Raw genomic sequence first — 20,114 nt, 5'->3', positions numbered from 1 at the left:
CTCTGTCTCTTAAAATGCATGTTGTGGTGGCAGCTCTAGTAATCATATACTGTATACTACTACTATTGTGGTTATAATCTGAGATGCTGGGCAAGAGGAGGGGGGTTTCCAGGCAACCAGAACCCCTCCCCCCCCTACATTTGCCTATGCAATCGGGGCAATTTGCCCCTGGATTTTGCAACTTAGGTGCGTTAGGCAACTTTTTCTTAAAGTATGCATCTCAATCCGCTACTTTGTACCAATTGTTTTTCGACAAAAATACCAGCCCTAAGTACTTAGTCCGTTATTATTGAATTAAAATGCAAAATTCAGGAAGAAGGCAAAAGACAGGGGTCTGATACAGACTGTGTGACCCATGCCACGCAGCTTTTGTGCTCTGTCTGTGACTATACGGATACCTTTGTGACAAAATGACGCATGATAAGTACCTAGTACACTAAAGATTCATTTGTACGTGACAAGACACAAAATACGTGAATCGCTACCAGGGGCGCCAGGGGTATCTTGCCACATGGTGCAGAAAGGATGGCTGTATAAGGAGACATCTGTAGGAATTATGGAAACAAGAGATGCCTGTTGTATTGCGGCACATACTGTACAGTGATTGTAGTAGTCTATAAGTGGATGTATGGAATAGGTAAATGAACGGAGCTTGATAGTAATACAGTGGAAGCAGTAGGTACCCATCTGGAAGTATACTAACTAGCCCATTTCAGAGCTGAGGATCTATTCATCCGGAAGCAGAGAGTCTCTAAAATCTAACGCTGCTGTTTATCATTACAATGTCACCAGAGCCGCTGAATGAGGCCCAGCTACCCAGTGATACTGGCCCAGCACTGGTTTACCCCTTCCCGGGCATGTCAGGGTCCTTCTGTGCACCTTACAGTGCAGATTCTTAAGTAGAAAAAAAGTGCTTAATTTAATTGAATATTTTTGTTCTCTGTCGCCCCCTGCTGTCCCCATCCTGAAAGCGATCGGAGGACGTGCTGCCGCAATCCTTGTTAAATAGGTGGGGAAGCTATCACAGGTTGTAAAACAGCCATTTTCGCCAGCTTTAGGGTTCTCCCAATAATACATAGTATATTGGATAAAAGTAAAGATAACAGAGGGCTGAACGGGTCGTGTTGCTGGAATACTATCAGTTCCTTCCTATTGGGATAGGAATGGAAATTCTTGGTGGAAGAATAATGATGGGGGTTCTATACACACAGAGAGGGGATTATTCTGAGGAGGGAGCTAACCAAAAAAGCAGTAACTTTGCACCTGGGTAACACCATGCTGCAGGGGGGCAGATGTAACATGTGCACCTGGGTTCCGGTATGAATGGTCGACCATGTTATGGTTGACAGTCATTAGGTCGACCACTATTGGTCGACATTGACATGGTCGACATGGGCACATGGTCGACACATGAAAAGGTCGACATGATTTTTTTTACTTTTCTTGGTGTCGTTTTTTGCGTAAAGTGACTGGGAACCCCAATTAGTGCACCGCGTCCCCTCGCATGGTGCCTTCGCTCCGCTACCGCTTCGCTCGGCACAGATTACCGTTCCAATCGTAGTCCACGTGGATCGTAAAGTATGGAAAAGTTCCCCAAAAGAAAAAAAAGTTAAAAAAAGCATGTCGACCTTTTCATGTGTCGACCTTTCACGTGTCGACCATTTTCATGTGTCGACCATGTCAATGTCGACCAATAGTGGTCGACCTAATGACTGTCGACCATAACATGGTCGACCATCTGAACGGATACCGTGCACCTGGGTAACACCATGCGGCACTGCAGGGGGGCAGATGTAACGTGCACCTGGTTAACACCATGCAGCACTGCAGGGGGGCAGATGTAACGTGTGCACCTGGGTAACACCATGCGGCACTGCAGGGGGGCAGATGTAACGTGTGCACCTGGGTAACACCGTGCTGTACTGCAGGGGGGCAGATGTAACGTGTGCACCTGGGTAACACCGTGCTGTACTGCAGGGGGGCAGATGTAACGTGTGCACCTGGGTAACACCATACTGCACTGCAGGGGGGCAGATGTAACGTGTGCACCTGGGTAACACCATACTGCACTGCAGGGGGGCAGCTGTAACATGTGCACCTGGGTAACACCATGCTGCACTGCAGGGCGGCAGCTGTAACATGTGCACCTGGGTAACACCATGCTGCACTGCAGGGGGGCAGATGTAACGTGTGCACCTGGGTAACACCATGCTGCACTGCAGGGGGGCAGATGTAACGTGTGCACCTGGGTAACACCATGCGGCACTGCAGGGGGGCAGATGTAACGTGTGCACCTGGGTAACACCATGCGGCACTGCAGGGGGGCAGATGTAACGTGTGCACCTGGGTAACACTATGCTGCACTGCAGGGGGGCAAATGTAACATGTGCACCTGTGTAACACCATACTGCACTGCAGGGGGGCAGCTGTAACATGTGCACCTGGGTAACACCATGCTGCACTGCAGGGCGGCAGCTGTAACATGTGCACCTGGGTAACACCATGCTGCACTGCAGGGGGGCAGATGTAACGTGTGCACCTGGGTAACACCATGCTGCACTGCAGGGGGGCAGCTGTAACATGTGCACCTGGGTAACACCATGCTGCACTGCAGGGGGGCAGATGTAACATGTGCACCTGGGTAACACCATGCTGCACTGCAGGGGGGCAGATGTAACATGTGCACCTGGGTAACACCATGTTGCACTGCAGGGGGGCAGATGTAACATGTGCACCTGGGTAACACCATGCTGCACTGCAGGGCGGCAGCTGTAACATGTGCACCTGGGTAACACTATGCTGCACTGCAGGGGGGCAAATGTAACATGTGCACCTGTGTAACACCATACTGCACTGCAGGGGGGCAGATGTAACATGTGCACCTGGGTAACACCATGCTGCACTGCAGGGGGGAAGATGTAACATGTGCACCTGGGTAACACCATGCTGCACTGCAGGGGGGCAGATGTAACGTGTGCACCTGGGTAACACCATGCTGCACTGCAGGGGGGCAAATGTAACATGTGCACCTGTGTAACACCATACTGCACTGCAGGGGGGCAGATGTAACATGTGCACCTGGGTAACACCATGCTGCACTGCAGGGGGGCAAATGTAACATGTGCACCTGGGTAACACCATGCTGCACTGCAGGGGGGCAGATGTAACGTGTGCACCTGGGTAACACCATGCTGCACTGCAGGGGGGCAGCTGTAACATGTGCACCTGGGTAACACCATGCTGCACTGCAGGGGGGCAGATGTAACATGTGCACCTGGGTAACACCATGCTGCACTGCAGGGGGGCAGATGTAACATGTGCACCTGGGTAACACCATGCTGCACTGCAGGGGGGCAGATGTAACATGTGCACCTGGGTAACACCATGCTGCACTGCAGGGGGGAAGATGTAACATGTGCACCTGGGTAACACCATGCTGCACTGCAGGGGGGCAAATGTAACATGTGCACCTGTGTAACACCATGCGGCACTGCAGGGGGGCAGATGTAACATGTGCACCTGGGTAACACCATGCGGCACTGCAGGGGGGCAGATGTAACATGTGCACCTGGGTAACACCATGCTGCACTGCAGGGGGCAGATGTAACGTGTGCACCTGGGTAACACCATGCTGCACTGCAGGGGGGGGGGGCAGATGTAACATGTGCACCTGGGTAACACCATGCTGCACTGCAGGGGGGCAGATGTAACATGTGCACCTGGGTAACACCGTGCTGCACTGCAGGGGGGCAGCTGTAACATGTGCACCTGGGTATCACCATTCTGCACTGCATGGGGGCAGATGTAACATGTGCACCTGGGTAACACCATGCTGCACTGCAGGGGGGGGGCAGATGTAACATGTGCACCTGGGTAACACCATGCTGCACTGCAGGGGGGGGGCAGCTGTAACATGTGCACCTGGGTAACACCATGCTGCACTGCAGGGGGCAGATGTAACATGTGCACCTGGGTAACACCATGCTGCACTGCAGGGGGCAGATGTAACGTGCACCTGGGTAACACCATGCTGCACTGCATTGGGGCAGATGTAACATGTGCACCTGGGTAACACCATGCTGCACTGCAGGGGGGCAGATGTAACGTACACCTGGGTAACACCATGCGGCACTGCAGGGGGGCAGATGTAACGTGCACCTGGGTAACACCATGCTGCACTGCAGGGGGGCAGATGTAACGTGCACCTGGGTAACACCATGCGGCACTGCAGGGGGGCAGATGTAACGTGCACCTGGGTAACACCATGCTGCACTGCATTGGGGCAGATGTAACATGTGCACCTGGGTAACACCATGCTGCACTGCATTGGGGCAGATGTAACATGCAGAGAGAGAGATTTGGTAGAAGCGTGGCAAAACTGAAATCTAAATTGCAGTAAAAGAATAAAGCTGCCCAGCATGGGGGCTACATGCAGAAGCAGCCAATATTTACCCTGCATGCAGACATAATAACTGTATTTGTACCCCTTGCATTGCAGCATCGGGGGTGTTTCAGATCTGATCGCTGCTGTGCGTTTTCGCATAGCGGGCGATCAGCAATAGACTGCGCATGTGTATGCACCGCAATGCGCACGCGTCTGCCAGCAACAACGGGCATTGCTGGTCAGCAACAGGATGGTTGCGAAAATTTCATTTGCACGGGCGTTCGCAAAGTGAGTGACAGGAGGAAGCTGTTTGTGGGTGGTAACTGACCGTTTACTGGGAGTGTCCGGAAAAACGCAGGCGTGCCCAAGCGTTTTCAGGGAGGGTGTCTGACGTCAGCTCCGACCCCGATCAGCCTGATGTGATCGCACTGTAGGAGTAGGTCCTGGGCTGCGCAGAGACTGCGCACACTGGATTTTTGCAGCTCGGCGTACACATGCAATCGCACACTTGCACAGCGAGTTTACACTCCCACTTGGGCGGCGACTATCTGAACGCAGGAAAGCAGAGTTAGCAGCCCAGCGATCAGGTCTGATTCACCCCCATAGTATGTTCCAGGCGCACAGTTACTTGATTCATTTGCTTTGTTTGCCCCTCAGAATCAGCCCCAGAGTGCTTAAAGGTTACTATGTTACTGTATGTTACTACAATAGTATGGTACTGTATGTTACTACAATAGTATGTTACTGTATGTTACTACAATAGTATGTTACTGTATGTTACTACACTAGTATGTTACTGTATGTTACTACAATAGTATGTTACTGTATGTTACTACAATAGTATGTTACTGTATGTTACTACAATAGTATGTTACTGTATGTTACTACACTAGTATGTTACTGTATGTTACTACAATAGTATGTTACTGTATGTTACTACACTAGTATGTTACTGTATGTTACTACACTAGTATGTTACTGTATGTTACTACACTAGTATGTTACTGTATGTTACTACAATAGTATGTTACTGTATGTTACTACAATAGTATGTTACTGTGTGCAGTATGTTACTGTATGTTACTACAATAGTATGTTACTGTATGTTACTACAATAGTATGTTACTGTATGTTACTACAATAGTATGTTACTGTATGTTACTACAATAGTATGTTACTGTATGTTACTACAATAGTATGTTACTGTATGTTACTACACTAGTATGTTACTGTATGTTACTACACTAGCATGTTACTGTATGTTACTACAATAGTATGTTACTGTATGTTACTACAATAGTATGTTACTGTATGTTACTACAATAGTATGTTACTGTATCTAACCTTTTACTCAGATGACGATACAGAATATACAGTTGGTCATGTGCATAGTGTAAACATTGGAATGTGATGCATTGTGTCAGCGTTCACTGTATAAGAATAGAGTGTAGCCTTTATCTTTCTGCTGATTCTTTCCCGTCACCTCTGTGCAGCGGTACGGTCATTTATTTTACTGACAGGAACTGATCATTTTTAATATCAAGTGTGTGAGCTGCTCAGTAATGAAAGGGCTAACAGTATGTATAAAATGAGCGTTTGTTATAGGAAAGCAATAGCAGGCAACTGTAAGAAGAAAGGTTAGTAATATTGGGGGTCATTCCGAGTTGTTCGCTCGTAATATTTTTCTCGCAACGGAGCGATTAGTCGCTAATGCGCATGGGCAATGTCCGCAGTGCGACTGCGCCAAGTAAATTTGCTATGCAGTTAGGTATTTTACTCACGGCATTACGAGGTTTTTTCTTCGTTCTGGTGATCGTAATGTGATTGACAGGAAGTGGGTGTTTCTGGGCGTAAACTGGCCGTTTTATGGGTGTGTGCGAAAAAACGCTACCGTTTCTGGGAAAAACGCGGGAGTGGCTGGAGAAACGGAGGAGTGTCTGGCCGAACGCTGGGAGTGTTTGTGACGTCAAACCAGGAACGAAACTGACTGAACTGATCGCAGTTGCCGAGTAAGTGTGGAGCTACTCAGAAACTGCAAAGAAGTGTCTATTCGCAATTTTGCTAATCTTTCGTTCGCAATTTTGATAAGCTAAGATTCACTCCCAGTAGGCGGCGGCTTAGCGTGTGCAAAGCTGCTAAAAGCAGCTTGCGAGCGAACAACTCGGAATGAGGGCCATAAAACAATATGTAAAGGTTGGTATAGCTGTTTATAGTGCAGTGAATGATACTGTATAAACAGTTCCCGCAAAGGATCTTTACAAACAGCGCTACCAACCTATACCCGCTCCCCAAATAAGTCCAAAAAGACTATAAAAGTTATATTGTTTATTATTAATAACCTTTTCTCTATCGTCCTAAGTGGATGCTGGGGTTCCTGAAAGGACCATGGGGAATAGCGGCTCCGCAGGAGACAGGGCACAAAAAAGTAAAGCTTTACTAGGTCAGGTGGTGTGCACTGGCTCCTCCCCCTATGACCCTCCTCCAGACTCCAGTTAGATTTTGTGCCCGAACGAGAAGGGTGCAATCTAGGTGGCTCTCCTAAAGAGCTGCTTAGAGAAAGTTTAGTTTAGGTTTTTTTTTTCTTTACAGTGAGTCCTGCTGGCAACAGGATCACTGCAACGTGGGACTTAGGGGGAAAGTAGTAAACTCACCTGCATGCAGAGTGGATTTGCTGCTTGGCTACTGGACACCATTAGCTCCAGAGGGATCGAACACAGGCCCAGCCGTGGAGTCCGGTCCCGGAGCCGCGCCGCCGACCCCCTTGCAGATGCTGAAGCGTGAAGAGGTCCGGAAACCGGCGGCTGAAGACTCCTCAGTCTTCATAAGGTAGCGCACAGCACTGCAGCTGTGCGCCATTTTCCTCTCAGCACACTTCACTGGGCAGTCACTGAGGGTGCAGAGCGCTGGGGGGGGGCGCTCTGAGAGGCAAATATAAACCTTATACAAGGCTAAAAATACCTCACATATAGCCCATAGGGGCTATATGGAGATATTTAACCCCTGCCTGACTGGAAAAATAGCGGGAGAAGAACCCGCCGAAAAAGGGGCGGGGCCTATCTCCTCAGCACACGGCGCCATTTTCTGTCACAGCTCCGCTGGTCAGAACGGCTCCCAGGTCTCTCCCCTGCACTGCACTACAGAAACAGGGTAAAACAGAGAGGGGGGGCACATTAATGGCTATATATATATATATATTAAAGCAGCTATAAGGGAGCACTTAATATAAGGATATCCCTTGTATATATAGCGCTTTGTGGTGTGTGCTGGCAGACTCTCCCTCTGTCTCCCCAAAAGGGCTAGTGGGTCCTGTCTTCATTAGAGCATTCCCTGTGAGTTTGCGGTGTGTGTCGGTACGTGGTGTCGACATGTATGAGGACGATATTGGTGTGGAGGCGGAGCAATTGCCAAATATGCAGATGTCACCCCCCAGGGGGTCGACACCAGAATGGATGCCTTTATTTGTGGAATTACGTGATGGTTTATCTTCCCTTAAACAGTCAGTTGAGGACATGAGGCGGCCGGACAATCAATTAATGCCTGTCCAGGCGCCTCAAACACCGTCAGGGGCTGTAAAACGCCCTTTGCCTCAGTCGGTCGACACAGACCCAGACACGGGCACTGATTCCAGTGACGACGGTAGAAATTCAAACGTATTTTCCAGTAGGGCCACACGTTATATGATTTTGGCAATGAAGGAGACGTTACATTTAGCTGATACTACAGATACCGTAAAACAGGGTATTATGTATGGTGTGAAAAAACTACAAACAGTTTTTCCTGAATCAGAAGAATTAAATGACGTGTGTGATGAAGCGTGGGTTGCTCCTGATAAAAAGTTGATAATTTCAAAAAAGTTATTGGCATTATACCCTTTCCCGCCAGAGGTTAGGGCGCGCTGGGAAACACCCCCTAAGGTGGACAAGGCGCTCACACGCTTATCCAAACAAGTGGCGTTACCCTCTCTTGAGACGGCCGCACTTAAGGATCCATCAGATAGAAAGATGGAAGTTATTCAAAAGAATATATACACACATGCAGGTGTTATACTACGACCAGCTATAGCAACTGCCTGGATGTGCAGTGCTGGAGTAGTTTGGTCAGAATCCCTGATTGAAAATATTGATACCCTAGATAGGGACAATGTTTTACTGTCGTTAGAACAAATAAAGGATGCATTTATCTATATGCGTGATGCACAGAGGGATATTTGCACACTGGCATCTCGGGTGAGTGCTATGTCCATTTCAGCCAGAAGAGCCTTATGGACACGACAGTGGACAGGCGATGCGGATTCAAAACGTCACATGGAGGTTTTGCCGTATAAAGGGGAGGAGTTATTTGGAGTTGGTCTATCAGACTTGGTGGCCACGGCTACTGCCGGGAAATCCACTTTTTTACCTCAAGTCACTCCCCAACAGAGAAAGGCACCGACCTTTCAACCGCAGCCTTTTCGCTCCTACAAAAATAAGAGAGCAAAGGGCTTGTCGTACCTGCCACGAGGCAGAGGAAGAGGGAAGAGACACCAACAGGCAGCTCCTTCCCAGGAACAGAAGCCCTCCCCGGCTCCTGCAAAAACCTCAGCATGACGCTGGGGCCTCTCAAGCGGACTCGGGGACAGTGGGGGGCCGTCTCAAAAATTACAGCGCGCAGTGGGCTCACTCGCAGGTAGACCCCTGGATCCTGCAGATAATATCTCAGGGGTACAGGTTGGAATTAGAGACGGATCCTCCTCATCGTTTCCTGAAGTCTGCCTTACCAACCGTCTCTTCCGAAAGGGAGAGGGTGTTGGAAGCCATTCACAAGCTGTACGCTCAGCAGGTGATAGTCAAAGTACCCCTATTACAACAAGGAAAGGGGTATTATTCCACTCTATTTGTGGTACCGAAGCCGGATGGCTCGGTAAGGCCTATTCTAAATCTGAAGTCCTTGAACCTCTACATAAAAAAGTTCAAGTTCAAGATGGAGTCACTCAGAGCAGTGATAGCGAACCTGGAAGAAGGGGACTTTATGGTATCCTTGGACATCAAGGATGCGTATCTACACGTTCCGATTTACCCCGCACACCAGGGGTACCTCAGGTTCATTGTTCAAAACTGTCACTATCAGTTTCAGACGCTGCCGTTCGGATTGTCCACGGCGCCTCGGGTCTTTACCAAGGTAATGGCCGAGATGATGATTCTTCTTCGAAGAAAAGGCGTATTAGTTATCCCATACTTGGACGATCTCCTAATAAGGGCAAGGTCCAGAGAACAGCTGGAGACAGCTTTAGCACTATCTCAAGAGGTGCTAAGACAACACGGGTGGATTCTGAATATTCCAAAATCCCATTTAATCCCGACAACTCGTCTGCTGTTCCTAGGAATGATTCTGGACACGGTTCAGAAAAAGGTTTTCCTTCCAGAGGAAAAAGCCAAGGAGTTATCCGATCTGGTCAGGAACCTCCTAAAACCAGGAAAAGTGTCAGTACATCAATGCACAAGAGTCCTGGGAAAAATGGTGGCTTCTTACGAAGCAATTCCATTCGGCAGATTCCATGCAACAAATGGTCAGGGTCGCATCTGCAGATGCACCTGCGAATAACCCTGTCACCAAAGACAAGGGTGTCACTTCTGTGGTGGTTGCAGAAGGCTCACCTATTAGAAGGCCGCAGATTCGGCATTCAGGATTGGATCCTGGTGACCACGGACGCCAGCCTGAGAGGCTGGGGAGCAGTCACACAAGGAAGAAACTTCCAGGGAGTATGGACGAGTCTGGAAAAGTCTCTTCACATAAACATTCTGGAACTAAGAGCAATCTACAATGCTCTAAGCCAGGCGGAACTTCTCCTGCAAGGAAAGCCGGTGTTGATTCAGTCGGACAACATCACGGCGGTCGCCCATGTAAACAGGCAGGGCGGCACAAGAAGCAGGAGTGCAATGGCAGAAGCTGCCAAGATTCTTCGCTGGGCGGAGAATCACGTGATAGCACTGTCAGCAGTGTTCATCCCGGGCGTGGACAACTGGGAAGCAGACTTCCTCAGCAGACACGATCTTCATCCGGGAGAGTGGGGTCTACATCCAGAAGTCTTCAACATGTTAATAGACCGTTGGGAAAGACCAATTGTAGACATGATGGCGTCTCGCCTCAACAAGAAACTGGACAAATATTGCGCCAGGTCAAGAGATCCACAGGCAATAGCTGTGGACGCACTGGTAACTCCTTGGGTGTACCAGTCAGTGTATGTGTTTCCTCCTCTGCCGCTCATACCAAAGGTATTGAAGATCATACGGCAAAGAAGAGTAAGAACAATACTAGTGGTTCCGGATTGGCCGAGAAGGACTTGGTATCCGGAACTTCAAGAGATGCTCACGGACGAACCGTGGCCTCTACCTCTGAGAAGGGACCTGCTACAGCAGGGTCCCTGTCTTTTTCAAGACTTACCGCGGCTGCGTTTGACGGCATGGCGGTTGAACGCCAGATCCTAAAAGGGAAAGGCATTCCAGAAGAAGTCATTCCTACCTTGATTAAGGCACGGAAGGAAGTCACCGTGAAACATTATCACCGCATTTGGCGAAAATATGTAGCGTGGTGCGAGGATCGGAGGGTTCCGACGGAGGAATTCCAACTGGGTCGTTTCCTACATTTCCTGCAATCAGGATTATCTATGGGTCTCAAATTGGGATCCATTAAGGTTCAAATTTCGGCCCTGTCAATATTCTTCCAAAAAGAATTGGCCTCTGTCCCTGAGGTCCAGACTTTTGTCAAGGGAGTACTGCATATACAGCCTCCTGTGGTGCCTCCGGTGGCACCGTGGGATCTAAATGTAGTTTTAGATTTCCTCAAATCCCATTGGTTTGAACCATTGAAAAAGGTGGATTTGAAATATCTCACATTGAAAGTGACTATGTTACTAGCCCTGGCCTCTGCCAGGAGAGTATCTGAATTGGCGGCTTTATCTTATAAAAGTCCTTATCTAATCTTCCATTCGGATAGGGCAGAACTGCGGACTCGTCCGCATTTTCTCCCTAAAGTGGTATCAGCATTTCATCTGAACCAACCTATTGTGGTGCCTGCGGCCACTAGCGACTTGGAGGACTCCAAGTTGTTGGACGTTGTCAGAGCCTTAAAAATATACATTGCAAGGACGGCTGGAGTCAGAAAATCTGACTCGCTGTTTATATTGTATGCACCCAACAAGTTGGGCGCACCTGCTTCTAAGCAGTCGATTGCTCGTTGGATTTGTAACACAATTCAACTTGCACATTCTGTGGCAGGCCTGCCACAGCCTAAAACTGTAAAAGCCCACTTCACAAGGAAGGTGGGCTCATCTTGGGCGGCTGCCCGAGGGGTCTCGGCATTACAACTCTGCCGAGCAGCTACGTGGTCGGGGGAGAACACGTTTGTAAAATTTTACAAATTTGATACCCTGGCAAAGGAGGACCTGGAGTTCTCTCATTCGGTGCTGCAGAGTCATCCGCACTCTCCCGCCCGTTTGGGAGCTTTGGTATAATCCCCATGGTCCTTTCAGGAACCCCAGCATCCACTTAGGACGATAGAGAAAATAAGAATTTACTTACCGATAATTCTATTTCTCGGAGTCCGTAGTGGATGCTGGGCGCCCATCCCAAGTGCGGATTATCTGCAATACTTGTACATAGTTATTGTTAACTAATTCGGGTTATTGTTAAGGAGCCATCTTTAAGAGGCCCTTTCTGTTGTCATACTGTTAACTGGGTTTAGATCACAAGTTGTACGGTGTGATTGGTGTGGCTGGTATGAGTCTTACCCGGGATTCAAAATGCCTCCCTTATTGTGTATGCTCGTCCGGGCACAGTACCTAACTGGAGTCTGGAGGAGGGTCATAGGGGGAGGAGCCAGTGCACACCACCTGACCTAGTAAAGCTTTACTTTTTTGTGCCCTGTCTCCTGCGGAGCCGCTATTCCCCATGGTCCTTTCAGGAACCCCAGCATCCACTACGGACTCCGAGAAATAGAATTATCGGTAAGTAAATTCTTATTTTTTCCTACTATTGTTTTCTTATAATAAGCGCTCATGTTATACGTACTAAGAACTGATCATATCCCCAGAATTCCTCGTTAGCAGAGGGCCACCTTCCTGACGTAATTATATGCAGATTATTACATCAGTAGACCACCTGGATATCTCCAGAATTTTACCCAACAGAGACGCTCTGCAGAGTATTTGCACAATTGCATTTATTGTGACTGTGTATTTCCCAGAACCTGTAAGTGTTCCTCCCAGGTTGATACATTGGGGGTCATTCCGCGTTGATCGCTCGCTAGCAGTTTTTAGCAGCCGTGCAAACGCTATGCCGCCTCCCACTGGGAGTGTATTTTAGCTTAGCAGAAGTGCGAACGAAAGGATCGCAGAGCGGCTACAAAATTATTTTGTGCAGTTTCAGAGTAGCTTCAGACCTACTCAGCGCTTGCGATCACTTCAGACTATTCAGTTCCTGTTTTGACGTCACGAACACGCCCTGCGTTCGCCCAGCCACGCCTGCGTTTTTCCTGGCACTCCTGCGTTTTTCCTGGCACGCCTGCGTTTTTCCGACCACTCCCTGAAAACGGTCAGTTGACATCCAGAAACGCCCCCTTCCTGTCAATCACTCTGCGGCTGCCAGTGCGACTGAAAAGCATCGCTAGACCCTGTGTAAAACGACATCGTTTGTTGTAATAGTACGCCGCACATTGCGCCACATACGCATGTGCAGAAGTGCCATTATTTTAACTCATCACTGCACAGCGAACGACTCGGAATGACCACCATTGTACAGTAATACATTTCCATTCTCCATGTATACAAGGTACCCCACGTGGACGGCCACTCAAACGCGTGGCCGTGTCACAGCCTGCGACTTTTAGTGGCCATGCTTCGTGGCCATTAGGTTAATCAGAAGATTGACTATCGCCCAATGTGCATCCGATGGTTGCGTCTTCATACAAAAACGGTGGATCTGAGGAGCCGCCCGCGGGCATCTCAATGGAAATCCCGGCGGCTGCATCATTTGCATATTTTTTCACAACTGTGTATCGCAGCTGTGACGGTATTATTGTCCATCACTGACTCAGGCCTTCACATTAAATGATGTTCCAGTTCATCCGCATCATTGTTCTTCTATTTCACAGACGTTCCTGTTGTGTCTTTCATGTGGGAGGACTGAGGGCGAGAACTGTGTGATTGTGATTTCGCTGCTTTGGTATGTTGGAAGCTGCTGAGCTGTGTGTAAGAGTTGCCTGGTTCAGCTGAAGTTGGACACAGTAGCTGGCTGGTGAGCATCGTAGTGGCATTGCATCGTAAAACGTGAGAATGTTTTGTGAGGATTGCGCCTTTGGCACCTGCCACGGACATGTCACTATGGCTTTGACACTCCTCGAGCATGTGACTTGCATAACACAGAGGTATTAGGATGAATGCTTCCCCCAAAAACAAGGACACAAGTGTCTATCCGTCAGCGCGGAGCTCTCAGAGGAGAATGGAGAGTGACAAGCGGCCGGTTCTCCGCACAGCTTCCACTATAATGAAGCAGTCTGATGACAAGTAATAGCAGTTGTCACACACAAGTGAGAATGGAAATCTGTCTTTAAACATGTGTGTGTGTGTGTGTGTGTGTGTGTGTGTGTGTGTGTGTGTGTGTGTGTGTGTGTGTGTGTGTGTGTGTGTGCCGGCAGCCCGTGACACCTGCGTCTTTCGTTCCCCATTCATTTCTGCACTTTCAGAATCTAGAGCATTTATGGTGATTCATTACGTGTGACAGGGGGCAGAGACCGAGCGTTTTCGGGGTGACGCCGGGGAAAAGGGGGCGTGTTGGCATTTTTGGGGCAACTGTGTGTTGGCACACGCAGCTGCTCCGATCGAAAATATGGCGGCGGGACTCCACAGTTTCTGCGACCACGCTGTAATTGCGGCGTAATCGTAATTACGGTGTGATCGCAGTGGGTGGGGCCTGCGATCGGCGGTCCCCAGCATGCGATTGAAAGGATTGCAGAAGGAAAAACTTTTTGGGGGAATTGCTGTGAGTATACACGGGAAGAATTACTATGTGAACCTTGGATGGAGGTGAAAGTAAAGGTGCAGGCGGTATATTTGCAGGTAGTAATAATGTGAAAATGCTTTGTAATATTAAAGAGAGAACAGACAGGTTTTCCTTTATTCTTTATAAAGACTATAGTAGGAAAACAACTTCCCCTCTCTAGCCCCTTATTTGCCCAGCAGAGGGGCAGATAGCCCAGTACGCTAATAACATTTGTAGTACTGCTCTGTCAATTCTGCTCCAGCACCTGTCTCCATACGGACAGCTCTCACCTGGCGCAGGTGCGCTACACTGTATCAAAAGGACAGTTTACATTCTATATTCCTTACAAATAATCAGTTTATTTATTTATTTTATTTTGCAGAGAGCACAAGCTTCAAAGATATCTGATTATAAAGGTCAGGGATGTAAATCTGAAAACCGCAATGTCTTAATTTGCAGCCAAATCCTCTAAAGCAGAATTCACACAATTTTGCATGTATTTGGCAGATGAGATTGCGTGGTGCTGTACTGCTGACTAACCCCTAGATGGCAGCCTTCACGTACACATTCAGTATCTTCAAAAATCTGTTTTTTTTTATGCATTAACAAAAGTACTGTATTATACAGCTGATTTTCCTATGCGTTACTCTCCATGTATTTATCTCTGGACTATGCATGATGTTTATATTTCCATTTACTACTATGGCTATTTCATTATATGTAATTCTTTATGTACAGTGCTGTACAAAGGTTTTAGGCCGTTGTGGAAAAAATGCTGCAAAGATTGAACGCTTTAAAAAATAGAAATGTTAATAGTTTAATTTTATAAATTAACAAAATGCAAAGTGAATGAACAGAAGAGATGTCTAAATCAAATCAGTATTTGGTGTGACTGCCCTTCGCCTTCCAAACAGCATCAATTCTTCTAGGTACACTTGCACATAGTTTTTGAAAGAAATCGGCAGGGAGGTTGTTCCAGACATCTTGGAGAACTGACCACAGATAGTCTGTGGATATAGGCTTGCTCAAATCCTTCTGTTTCTTCATGATATCCCAGACAGACTTGGTGATGTTGAGATCACAGCTCTGTTGGGACCATATCATTACTTCCAGGACTCCTTGTTCTTCTTTACGCTGAAGATAGTTCTTGATGACATTGGCTGTATGTTTGGAGTCATTGGGGGTCATTCCGAGTTGATCGCTCGTTGCCGATTTTCGCAACGGAGCGATTAATGCGCAAATGCGCATGGTACGCAGTGCGCATGCGCTAAGTATTTTAGCTCAAAACTTAGTAGATTTACTCACGGCAGAACAAAGAATTTTCATCGTTGAAGTGATCGGAGTGTGATTGACAGGAAGTGGGTGTTTCTGGGCGGAAACTGACCGCTTCCTGGGAGTGTGCGGAAAAACGCAGGCGTGCCAGGATAAAACGCGGGAGTGTCTGGAGAAACGGGGGAGTGGCTGTCCGAACGCAGGGCGTGTTTGTGACGTCAAACCAGGAACGAAACGGCCTGAGCTGATCGCAGTGTAGGAGTAAGTCTCGAGCTACTCAGAAACTACTAAGAATTTTCTATTCGCAATTCTGCTAATCTTTCGTTCGCAATTCTGCTAAGCGAAGATACACTCCCAGAGGGCGGCGGCCTAACGTGTGCAATGCTGCTAAAAGCAGCTAGCGAGCGAACAACTCGGAATCACCCCCCTTGTCCTGCTGCCGAATACATTTGGAGCCAATCAGATGCCTCCTTGATGTTATTGAATGATGGATAAATACCTATTGCGCTATCCAATTATAGGCTGTTTTTATCGGTCAAGAAGGACCCGCAATCGTATCCCATCTGTTATCGCGGCTCCAACAGCTGCTTAGTGCAGATTATGCTTCGTGTGCCTGAGGCACCCAAAATATAATACTTGATAAGTGCCAGTTTATGGGGCGAATTGGATAGACCCCGGCGTACCTATTAGCGGCGGTATATATTATAAAATACCCCTATTTGAATCTTATTGGGAGAAAAGTGCTATATAAATAACATTATTATTATGCATGTGAAACGTCAGGCTGAGAGTCACAAATTAAAAGTACATAGGAATAGCCAATTGGTGGTCCCTTACCAATCTTCCGAGATTGCCATGTCAGTATTTAGGGAGTCATTCCGAGTTGATCGCTAGCTGCCGTTGTTCACTGCGTAGCGATCAGTGAAAAAAAAGGCTAATCTGCTCATGTGTATGCTCAGCAATGCGCACGCGCGTCGTACGGGCACGAAGTCCATTGTGGTTTTGCACTGGTTCTAGCGACGATTCCAATGGCACAGCCGAACGCAAGAAGATCGACAGAAAGAGGGCGTTTATGGGTGTCAACTGACCGTTTTCTGGGAGTGTTTGGAAAAATGCAGGGGTGGCTGGGCGTTTGCTGGGCGGGTATCTGACGTCATTACCGTGTCACTCGTCGCAGCAATCATCGCACAGGATAAGTAACTACAGGGCTGGTCTTGTTTTGCACAAAATGTGTTTGCAGGCGCTCTACTGCACAGGTGTTTGCACACTTGCAAAGCGAAAATACACTCCCCCGTGGGCGGCGACTATGCATTTTTACGGCTGCTAAAAACTACTAGCGAGCTATCAGCTCGGAATGACCCCCTTAATGCAGGGAGCGACTGGCAGAACAATAGTCACCTACTCCGAGATTGATATTATTTTGGCGCGTGTGCTGTTGAGGAGTTGGCGAAAGATTATGCAAATGCGTTTATTTAAAACAAAAGAGAAAAATGAAAAGGTGACGCAAGAGACGCCGGGGAGGAGGTACTGTACATGGCTTCCGCAGTATGGTGATCTTTGGATTGTTTCTATTATAACATCATGCCTCCGGAATCGATCCTAAAATGACAGTGCATTGTGCATGGAAGTCACTGTGTTTTGTATGCAAGTAAGAGTAGTGCCAAACTGGCGCTTTCTGTACCCAATGTACTAACCACCAGCATCCATTACAGTCTGTGAACGCTGCCTGCAGAGATCACGTAACCGGAACCAGACACTGGCACTGCCCGCGGACCGGATAAACCCTGGGTTCCTGACGCTGGCAGGTACACCAGCTACCAGGGATGGCCTCTACAGGGGTATACATCAGACCCGTCACCCACTGGCGTTTAGTAAACACCGGTTACACTGCGATCACATGTGACAAAGGGGCCTATTTACTAAGCCCTGGATGGAGATAAAGTACCAGCCAATCAGCTCCTAACTGACATTTCACAGGCTGGGTTTGAAAAATTACAGGAGCCGATTGGCTGGTACTTTGGGGGTCATTCTGACCCGTTCGCTCGCTGCTGTTTATCGCAGCCGTGCGAACGGGTCTCTACTGCGCCGGCGCCGTAATGCACCGTAGCAGGGCAGCATTCGCCTCTGCCTGATTGACAGGCAGAGGGAGTCGCTGGGCGGGAGGGGGCGAAATGATGGCGTTTGGCCGCCGTTTCGTAGGAGCGGTCCGGCCAACACAGGCGTGGCTGGATCGTTGGGGTGGGGGGGGGGGGCGGGCCGCAGCGGCTGCAGACGTCACACGCAGCCGCTGCGGGTCGGGAAGCGAGGAGCAGCTCCCGGCCAGCTCGCTAAAGCTGCGCTGGTCGGGAGCTACTCTTGAAGTGCAAAGGCATCGCCGCTGTGCGATGCTTTTGCACTTCTGCGGGGGGGGGGGGGGGGGACACTAACATGCGGGGCGGACTAACCCTGTGCTGGGCGTCCCCCCGCATGTCAGTGTGATAGATCGTAACTGTGCTAAATTTAGCACAGCTACGATCAACTCGGAATGACCCCCTTTATCTCCATCCAAGGCTTAGTAAATAGACCCCTTACTCTCCTACAGGACCTCATTTATTCAGAGTCCGGTGCAATTTGAGTTTAATATGCCCGGGAAAGAAAATTTGCATTTTGCTGCCTAGGTAGAGTTGTCTGCAAACCTGAGATGAGGCCAACTCTGCATTGGTAGCAAATCCACCTCCCTGCCCATGCCAGAACCAGGAGCTGTGACATCACTGGCGTGAGTTCATGCAAATAACTGGGTGTGTCTTAGGCTCATCTGGCGAATCAGACGTGGCCAGGGGCTATCACCATCCGCTAGCAATTTGAATGTCTGTCTGTTATAAACTGTTTTTGTTACAGCTCTGAATCTTTGGGGCTTATAGATACTCACTTATACAGTGCTGAGATGACTTCAGAAGACGGCGTTCCGCCTATCGGCGTCTCGGTACCACAGAACGCATGTGTATTGCAGTAATTGCAGGTGGGCAGCAGTATATAGCACCCCAGTGTTAGAAATTAACCCATTACATGCTTACACTCGAACACGAGAACTCCCTTGGCATCAGGCCGGAATAGGTCACATATCTGACTTAAGATAAAATCTCTTTGGCAGAGATCCCAGCAGATACAAATGTTGTGAACGAGACCCCTTCCCAGGGCACAGCAAGACGTCGTGTACCATGAGTGATTGCAGACAGAGGTGAGTCCCGGCTAGGGTGTCTGAGAGGGCCCGGTGTAATCGTGTCATTCAGACCTGCCCTCTCTGGTTACCTGGCTGCCCCTCTAAGTGGGCACATACTGCCTGGTTACGTAGAGCGCGCTCGCCCCGCTGGGCGGCTGACTAATGGCTGAGAGTACATCATCCATCAGCACTCTCTAATCCATGCCAGTCATACATGTGAGGGTTGTGGGGATGTTGTCAGAACCCTCATCTGTAATATCTCCCATCTCTCTGTAAATATGTGCCCAGCATGATTGCATACCCTCCCTGACTGCCCGGGAGACTCCCAAATCAGCAGGAGATCTCCTGGACTCCTGAGAGTATAGGCCAGACTCTCGCTTTCCCAACACATCAGAACATTGTACAAGGGAAGGGGGGGGGGGGGGGGGGGGTCTGCGATGAGGCAATTGATGGCACTATGGCTCCTACTGGGCCTTTCCTTTCGCACTGGGGCTTAGGGGCCCATTTACTTATTATCTGGATTTGTTCCTGTTTACCTGTTATACATTTTTATTGTGCTATTTGCAGCAAGAAGAAGTTATCTATGGCCGGCATGTATCATCACACATCTCTCTCTCTCTCTCTCTCTAAATATATATATATATTTCTCTGACGTCCTAGTGGATGCTGGGACTCCGTAAGGACCATGGGGAATAGCGGCTCCGCAGGAGACAGGGCACAAGAATAAAAGCTTTAGGATCAGGTGGTGTGCACTGGCTCCTCCCCCTATGACCCTCCTCCAAGCCTCAGTTAGATTTTTGTGCCCGAACGAGAAGGGTGCAGGCTAGGTGGCTCTCCTGAGCTGCTTAGAATAAAAGTTTAATTTAGGTTTTTTTTATTTTCAGTGAGTCCTGCTGGCAACAGGCTCACTGCATCGTGGGACTAAGGGCCTGGATGGGTCACCGGAGCCGCGCCGCCGTCCCCCTTACAGAGCCAGAAGAGACGAAGAGGTCCGGTGAAATCGGCGGCAGAAGACAATCCTGTCTTCAGACTAAGGTAGCGCACAGCACCGCAGCTGTGCGCCATTGCTCTCAGCACACTTCACACTCCGGTCACTGAGGGTGCAGGGCGCTTGGGGGGGAGCGCCCTGAGACGCAATATAGATGACAAATACCTTAGGTGGCAAAAGAATACATCACATATAGCTCCTGGGCTATATGGATGTATTTTAACCCCTGCCATTTTTACACAAAAAAGCGGGCGATAA

The 20,114-nt window shown here is 48.7% G+C and overlaps 1 protein-coding gene across 1 annotated transcript in view; it reads left to right on the top strand.

Moving 5' to 3' along the window:
• RBM20 (RNA binding motif protein 20) overlaps positions 1 to 20,114 on the top strand; it is a 372,020-nt gene that overhangs the window by 92,229 nt on the left and 259,677 nt on the right. The window lies entirely within an intron of this gene.

This window comes from Pseudophryne corroboree, chromosome 3 (genome assembly GCF_028390025.1).
Source record: "Pseudophryne corroboree isolate aPseCor3 chromosome 3, aPseCor3.hap2, whole genome shotgun sequence".
Classification (NCBI taxonomy): Eukaryota; Metazoa; Chordata; class Amphibia; order Anura; family Myobatrachidae; genus Pseudophryne; species Pseudophryne corroboree.
This window is presented reverse-complemented; position numbering and strand designations above follow the sequence as displayed.